This window comes from Hordeum vulgare, chromosome 1H (assembly GCF_904849725.1).
Source record: "Hordeum vulgare subsp. vulgare chromosome 1H, MorexV3_pseudomolecules_assembly, whole genome shotgun sequence".
In the NCBI taxonomy this organism is placed as follows: Eukaryota; Viridiplantae; Streptophyta; class Magnoliopsida; order Poales; family Poaceae; genus Hordeum; species Hordeum vulgare.
The window spans coordinates 404,606,274-404,614,974 of record NC_058518.1 but is presented as its reverse complement, the minus strand read 5'-3'; the positions used below and the strand labels follow the sequence as shown (position 1 = coordinate 404,614,974).

At 39.0% G+C, this 8,701-nt stretch overlaps 1 long non-coding RNA gene across 1 annotated transcript; it reads left to right on the top strand.

The window, feature by feature from the left end:
* Positions 1 to 1,306: 1,306 nt before the first annotated feature.
* LOC123412244 lies at positions 1,307 to 1,774 on the top strand. Its single transcript, XR_006613456.1, has 3 exons — positions 1,307 to 1,412; positions 1,540 to 1,608; positions 1,690 to 1,774. It is a non-coding gene; the product is annotated as an uncharacterized LOC123412244 (long non-coding RNA).
* Positions 1,775 to 8,701: the final 6,927 nt, after the last annotated feature.

Below are 8,701 nucleotides of genomic sequence, written 5' to 3'. Positions count from 1 at the left end.
TAAATATCTTTTACTAGCTTCTTCTATGTTGCCTTATATTGCATTCACTCTATTTATTTTGTAACTTTTGTGCAGATGCGGTTCCTTTACCTTCCTCGCATGGAAAAATATATATTGAAGACAACTGGAGACAGATGGAGGCAACATAAGTCCGATCTGAAAGCAATGTATTTTGATGAGAAAAAGAGCACCGAAGCCAATTACAACAATAAACCGAAATCGGTGACTCCGGACCAGTGGAGATCTCTAGTTAATCATTGGACAACTGAGAAAGCGAAGGTACTTAAAAGAATTCCATTTTCAACTTTCCTTGATCGACTTTATACATTCTTGTGTAGATACCATAAAAGATATGCACATACTTACTTCGATTCATTCTTTGGTAGGGGCTTAGTGCTATAAATAGAAACAATTGTTCAATGAGGAAGTCTACACATACTAGTGGGACAAAAAGTTTCCCTCGTCAGAGGGAAGAAATGGTAAAATATACTAACTTCAAGCACCCCTTTTCCATTCATGTGTTCTAATGTAATTCATGTTTACATTATGTATCAACAGAAAGATGCAGATCCTGAAAAGAAGTACCCTCATAGGGCTCACCTGTTCATCCATACGCACAAGGCGAAAACTTGCAAGAACAAAATCATTAAGAAGTCTCACCACTCGTATTTGAATTTGATATTTTGTATATTCTTATTATTTACACTGTTTTTTTATTTAGGAGGAGTTAAAGGATATTATGGATAAGAACACTGAATTAGCAAATAACAGCGATGGAAAGACTGCATGGAAAGGAGATGCGTTGAACAAAGTATTAGGGGATGACAAGCCTGGCATGTACATGGTTTGGGACTAGTTCCAAACCCCAAAAAACTTTTTGATGTTTCTACTTCACGTCTATTCCAGAATACGTATTTTACTTCGGTGGAAGATACACCAAATGAAGATATGCTAGCTTTTAGAGTTGAAATGGAAAAATTACAAGAAGTAAATAAAAATCAAGATGCTAAAATTATGGAACTCGAGGAGAAGATGAGAAGAATGGAAAGACGACCATATCAGGTAAATTTCTAACAACTGTAATCATCCTTCATTTTGTGGACTAACCTTTATGTATTCCAATGATAGGAAATTTCATATCCAATGGCTACAATTGGGATCGAACCTTCGGTCAATGGACACAACTCAAACAGAAAAGTTTGTACCTTGTCAAAGTACACAATAAAACTCCTCATATTTCACTCTAGAAACTATTTCACAATTATTTATGTTATGCTATCTGTAGAGAGTGCTTGCTCCTCCGGTTGATGGACCCCAACTTGTTAAAAAAACCATCTAATTTACACAACAAGCCAAGTATGTCAAACGATTCAGATTTACAAGTATCAAACAAGAATTCTGTTTCAGATAAGGTTTGTCTACTTAAAGTCTTAATAATCTTTAGAACCTGTCTTTGCTGAGTTTTAAATTGTCGTGCTTGCACTTTTTGCAAATTTGATATACAATAACTAAAACTTGATGTATATCATTTTATCCTAGAACAAAGAAACTATGGTTCATAATGGTGGCAGTGCACGACAACTAGAAAAATGTTTTGCTGGACACAAGGTATCATTATAGTCCCATATAGAAAATCATGATCAAACTACAACGCAGCCATGTTTATGTGTTTACTTGTTGCCATCTCAGAATGTTGTGCGAAACCAAGAAGCTTTTGATCATAGTTACACTGCTCAGCAAGGGGAAACAAATTCTGCTGCACATAAGGTATGTTTCTGCTACCATACACAATATGTTCAAAATATATTGCTCCATTGTTTATGTATCTACTGGTTGTCTTGCTATCAGAATGTTGTTCAGAACAAAGAAACTTTACTTCAGAATGTTCGTACACAGCAGGGAGAAAAAACGTTTGCTGCAAACAAAGTGGTATCTTTTCATAATCGCATACACATTTATGTTCAAATTATAGTGCTAAATTGTTTATTTGCTATCAAACTCTTGTCCAGACCAAAAAACAACAAAAGGTGCTACTGTAAGTAGTAAGAGTGCTGAGAGTGGTTCATTGAGCTGGTTGGGTGCCAGTGAATTACCTGTAAGAGTGCTCATTCATTTCATATGTTTCTATGTTTTGTTTCTGTTTTTTTATATGGTTACTTTGATTTTCGCGAGCAGGTAGGAACTAAAGTATTCTTGAAGAGCCTGATAAAACATAATAGGGACGTAGCTCTTGCTACAATTATAAGTTGTGATCCTAAATTTAAAATTGATGGTGCTGAAATTGGAAATGAATATTGGGTGGTGCATGTTGATATGGTACTTGTGAAAACTGAAAATTTGGTGCGGAGTCGCAAAGACTGCAATACTCTCGGTAATGCAGAAAAAACAAAGATTGCATGGCCCTCAACCTTTGTACGTGACTAATATCTGGCCTCTATTACTACTTGCATCATGTCAATGCATTATGTATTAACAGTTCATTTTTTTTTGTAGATTAAAAAGATAAATGGATGACTATATGGATGCGTGGCAAGTGTACTGCATTGATGATGTTGATGTTCTGTTTCATGATGCGGACGATGATAGATTCTTTCAAATTTAGTTATATTGTGTGGATGACATTCCTGTTGGATGTTGTTCCTCAATTAAATTTTAGTGAAGTTATAGGGGTGTTAATGGATGCTTTCAGTTTAAGTTTCATTTTCAAGAAAATAGTTAGATTATGCATCACATCTCATGATGTTTCTCTTGTAATATCATTGTAATCCAATAATTTTATCTCATATATGGTTTCTTCCTCTTATCAATATATTATCTTGTTTTTGCTTCACTTGAAATACGTTATTACACTAAGCATTTTACATAAATACACCTATATAATAAAAATATAATAAATAATAATAATAATAATAAATAATAATAATAATAATAATAATAATAATAATAATAATAATGCTTACCTATGCCAACACTTAAGCGTTGGAAATTCTCCGTTGCCAAGTAATGAGAATTTGATTCTTGTACATTAATCAGCAACGTATAGAACTGTTGTAGAAATTCGCTTTATCCGTTGTAGTCTTGCAACGGTTCCATTTACCAACGGCGATATAAGCATTGTATTATACGCTAGCAACACTGGATAAGGCAACGCATCTCATATCATTGGTAAAGACACTTGCAACGCATATATGAGCTTTTAGATACGGAAAAAAGCGTTGCTATAGCGAGGGTCTTGTTGTAGTGAGACGTAATTTGCAGCAAGGGAGCCATAACCTCGACAATGACTTCACTCCTAGAAGTAATCAACACGACATGAACTGGCTATGGGAATTGTCTACCATGAGAGGAGAAATATCCATAGAGGTGTAACACCCCAAGCGCGATGCCTCATGTTTGTAACCAACTCCATGTGATCATCTATGAAATGACATGCCATGTTTTGATTGCATGTTTGATTTTATTTGCATCATGCATCACCCATATGGTTTTCCTTTTGGTTTATATGTTGTGAGTGTGTGCCTCCATATTGTATTGTTTGCATCAACCTAAAGTTCCTACTTGGGATCAACAAGTTTCACATACCAAGGTCAAAGTTTCATCTTTTTTTTTCTTTTCCATCCAAATTTGAAGTGACATTTTTTTTCTTTCTCAGGAAAATGTTCACTTATTTTTGTTAAATCCTACATCATGTCAAAACTGCCTCCTTCAAGTTTTAGCCCAATGGGAAATGTTTTGGTTCGACAAAAGATTTACTCTAGTTTGAATAAGATTCAAACTTGATTTATTTTCCTGTTTTTTAAAATCCCAAAATCAATTTTATAAAATTCCAAAATTATTTTTATTTCACTTTAATTCCTTACCAAACTCCCTGGGATTTTATTTAGTTTTGTTGTGGTTTCAAAATTTAGAAGAAGAAGTCTAGAAGGGGGAGAAGGTCCACCTCCTCTTACATGTTCACCTCAGCCCATTGATGACCCACTAGTATAGGGGATCAATTGTAGTCCTTTCGATAAGTAAGAGTGTCGAACCCAACGAGGAGCAGAAGGATCTGGCAAGTGGTTTCCAACAAGGTAAAATCTGCAGGCACTGAAATTGTCGGTAACAAGTGATTGTGTGGTGAGATGATTCGTAGCAAGCAACAAGTAACAAAAGTAGCAACGTTGCAGCAAAGTGGCCCAATCCCTTTTGTAGCAAGGGACAAGCCTGGACAAAGTATTATAGGAGGAAAAGCGCTCCCGAGGACATGCGGGAATTTCTGTCATGCTAGTTTTCATCATGTTCATATGATTCGCGTTCGTTACTTTGATAGTTTGATATGTGGGTGGACCAGCGCTTGGGTACTGTCCTTACTTGGACACGCATCCCACTTATGATTAACCCGTCTCGCAAGCATCCGCAACTACGAAAGAAGAATTAAGACAAAGTCTAACCATAACATTAAACTAGTGGATCCAAATCAGCCCCTTATTAAGTAACGCATAAACTAGGGTTTAAGCTTTTGTCACTCTAGCAACCCATCATCAACTTACTACTTCCCAATGCCTTCCTCTAGGCCCAAATAATGGTGAAGTGTTATGTAGTCGACGTTCACATAACACCACTAGAGGAAAAACAACATACAACATATCAAAATACCGAACGAATACCAAATTCACATGACTATTATTAGCATGACTTATCCCATGTCCTTAGGAACAAAAGTAACTACTCACAAAGCATAATCATATTCATGACCAGAGAGGTAATGAGTAGCATCAAGGATCTGAACATAAACTCTTCCACCAAGTAATCCAACTAGCTTCAACTACAAAGAGTAATCAACACTACTAGCAACCTTACAAGTACCAAACGGAGTCGCGAGACGGAGATTGGTTACAAGTGATGAACTAGTGTTTGGAGATGAGATGGTGGTGATGAAGATGTTGATGGTGACGAGTCCCCTCCAATGAGAGGAGTGTTGGTGATGACGATGGCGACGATTTCCCCCTCCGGGAGGGAAGTTTCCCCGGCAGGATCGTCTTGCCGGAGCTCTAGATTGGTTCTGCTCAAGTTCCGCCTCGTGGTGGCGGCGAAACCACGAAAAAGCTCCTCTGTGATTTTTTTCCTGGACGAAACCCTCCATATAGCAAAAGAGGGGGCCAGTGGGCCAGTGGGCTGCCCACGAGCCTCCATGGCGCGGCCGGGGGGGGGGGGGGGATGGCCGCGCCTTGCAGGCTTGTGGGCACCCCGTGGTGCCCCTCTGGCACTTCTTTGGCCAAGTATTTTTGATAAATTAGGACAAAAATCCCCGTTGATTTTCACGGCGTTTGGAGTTGCGCAGAATAGGTATCTCAACTTTGCTCCACTTTCAGGGTAGAATTCCACTTGCCGGTATTCTCCCTCTTCGTGTAAACCTTGCAAAATAAGAGAGAAAAGGCATAAGAATAGTATCGTGAAGTGAAATAACAGCCAAAGAAGCGATAACTATCAACATGAAAACATGATGCAAAATGGACGTATCAACTCCCCCAAGCTTAGACCTCGCTTGTCCTCAAGCGAAAGCCTAGCTCACTAAATATGTCCACAAGTTTAGGGAGCAAGGTGTCGACAAAACAAGATACGAACATGCATGCATCATGATCAAGATCAGAACATCAATACCAACATATAATCTCTCATGCTAAAGTGACAATTGCTTCACAAAGTAAAGCATGGATCAAGAACCTTACCGAGAAGTAACAACCGATAGCCTTTTGTCATTGAAGCAATTGCAATTTATCACAACATCAGAAAGAGTCAAATAAGAACTTGCAAAGCAAATCCACATAGTCAATCATTCTTTCGTTCTCTACAATTGCTACAACTCACGTGGTACTCATGAGATCAAAGTTTCAGCTAAACACAGAGAAAGATAGGGGCTTATAGTTTTGCCTCCCAACTTCTTACCTCAAGGGTAATGTCAACAGTAATAATTCATGAATGCCTACCTCCAAGTTGACATATGAATATAGATCTTTCCCAAGCATATGACGGTAGCCAGGATAAAGGCGAAACAAGGAATTGGTGCAGATCACCATGACTCTTTCAGGGACAAAAAGTGAAGGTACAAGATAGGCCCTTCGCAGAGGGAAGCAGATGTTGTCATGCGCTTTTGAGGTTGGGATGTGTGTCCTCTTAGTGCGGAGAAACATCACTTTATATTTCCCCCTGTGATAAAGAACTTTATTATGCAGTCTGTCGCTTTTATGTCTTCCTCATCACATGTTCGTATAAAGCTTATTTTCCACACACTAATAGATCATACATATTAGAGAGAAATTTTTATTGCTTGCACCGATGACAACTTACTTGAGGGATCTTATTCAATCCATAGGTAGGTATGGTGGACTCACATGGCAAAACTGGGTTGAAGGTTTATGGATGCACAAGTAGTATCTCTACTTGGTGCGGGAGTTTTGGCTAATATGAGGTGGAAGCAATCGTCACATGCAAAGGGATCTCTAATCATATAACATTGTTCGGAACCAAGCAAACACAATTCATTATGTTGTCTTCCTTGTCCAACATCTACTTCTAGGCATGCAATAGTTTAGTGAGTGTTCACAATCATAGATGGTGTCAGAGATGATATATTTATATGTGAACCTCTCCTTCTTTATCACTTCCTATTAATTGCAACCATGACTAAGGTCTACGCTTGCCTACCCTCAACAAGTTTCAATCCTCATTCTTTTTATATGTGAAGTCATCACTTCCCATAAGATCATTACATGATCTTTCATGCTTTTGTTCTATTCTCACTCTTTTGATCATGGCAAGAGGCAAAGCCCTTCAACTAAGACACTCTTTATTATATGGCTCACGAGCTCGAATACATCGGGGGTGACACAAAGCAAAACTCAAGACTAAAACACTAAGACTTTTACTCTACTAGAAAAAGAGAAAACTGAAAAGGAAAACTAAAACAAAGGTAAAGGCAAAAGATGTGATGGTGATACGATACCGGGGCAACTCCCCCAAGCTTCGCACAAGCCAAGGGGATTGCCCATACCAATGCTCAGTTGTCTTCCTTTGGTGGTGGTGGAGGAGTTGTTGCAAAGATCTTGAGCTTGTCTAATTTCCACTTGAGCATAAAATTCTGCTCTCTCAGATCATCATTTTCCTCCTCAAGCTTCAACACCCTTTGGCATAATTCCTGCTTACTCTCCTACAAGAAACGAGAAGGGATAAACAAGGTCTTAGGCTTTTTTCCTTGAGTCAGGGAGGCTCGACTTCTTGAACTCCACATGAGTGCGTCCAGGTTGAGGTAGAGGAGCCTCCTCTTCATCGGAACTCGTTTGTTCCTTCCCCTTGGGATCATAGTCTTCTTCCTCATCAGTGGTCCAGCCATATGGTTCCAAGTCCCTATAGACCTTGGGGTTAGCAAGGTAATCTGCCACATAGCTCTCCCCCTCTGAGTCGTGGGAAGACATCTTGACCTGGATCTGCGGCAGAAAACAGGCTCGAAAGAAAAACAGAAGAAATCTGCATGATGCAGAGGTCAGACCAAACGAAAGTTTATATAATGATTTTTTTCAGACCAGAAGGATTCCCGTGCACGAAAATGGAGTCCGGGAGGCGCACAAGGTGGCCACAAGCCCTCACGGCATGGTCGTGGGGTGGCCCCGCGCCGTGCAGGCTTGTCGCCTCCTCGCGGACTTTCCGGACTACTTCCAATTTTTGTATTTTTTCAAATATTCCAAAACGGAGAAAATTTCCTACTGGAAAAGTTTTGGACTTTGTTTTCTTACCGAATCACATACCTCTTCGTTTTCGGAGTGTGAAACAGGCTGATAAACATCCCATAGGTTTTCCTCCAGAGTTATGGTATTGATGATATTGCTTTCAACATTTATGGGAGTACCTGAGATATAATGCTTGCACTACAAGAAATATGTCAACTAACGACCTTCAATATTGGTCACTGAATGGTCATTGATTTCCATTTGTGACCTTTTTATGACCAAAAACAGAAGGTCTAAAGCTGAGGGTCTTTAATGAAGTATAACAACCTTTTTTCTGGATTGGTCGTAGGATTTTATGACCAAACAGAAGGTCGTATGTTTAACGACCAAATAATTTGGTCACTAGCAATCTGCTCGCACCACGTTAGAGCCACCGTGGCAGGCTGACGAGGCAGAATTATAACCAAATGAAAATTTCGTAAATAAGATTCAGCCCGGTCCATTCTAGTCGTTTACATGGGCGGGGCCCAATAATTTGGCCTTTTATTTTTTGGGATAGAATCTTTTACTGAGCAAGTTTTTTATTAGTCCACTTTTGTTTTGGGCCTTGGCCTACTCTTTTTAGTCCAGTTCTTGTTTGGGCCTTGGCCTACTCTGTTTTTAGGCCCAATCCTTTTTAGACAAATTCTAATTTGGGCCTTGGACTACTCTTTTTTTAGGCCCAAGCCTTCTTAGTCTATTTCTTGTTTGGGCCTCGGCCTTTTTGCTGTCCAAACTAACTTTAGTGCCCAAACAAAATAGTCCAAACAAAACTTAAATAATTGACAACTTCACAAAATACTTCATCAGGTTCACAGGTTCAAATAGAGCAAGACATTGTTTCATCACCAGAATGATCAATCACTTAAATAATTGACAACTTCACAGGTGCACAGCTTCACAAAAACTCATCACGCATTTCCACCGAGCTCTCAAAGTCCATGGCCAGCGGACTTTCC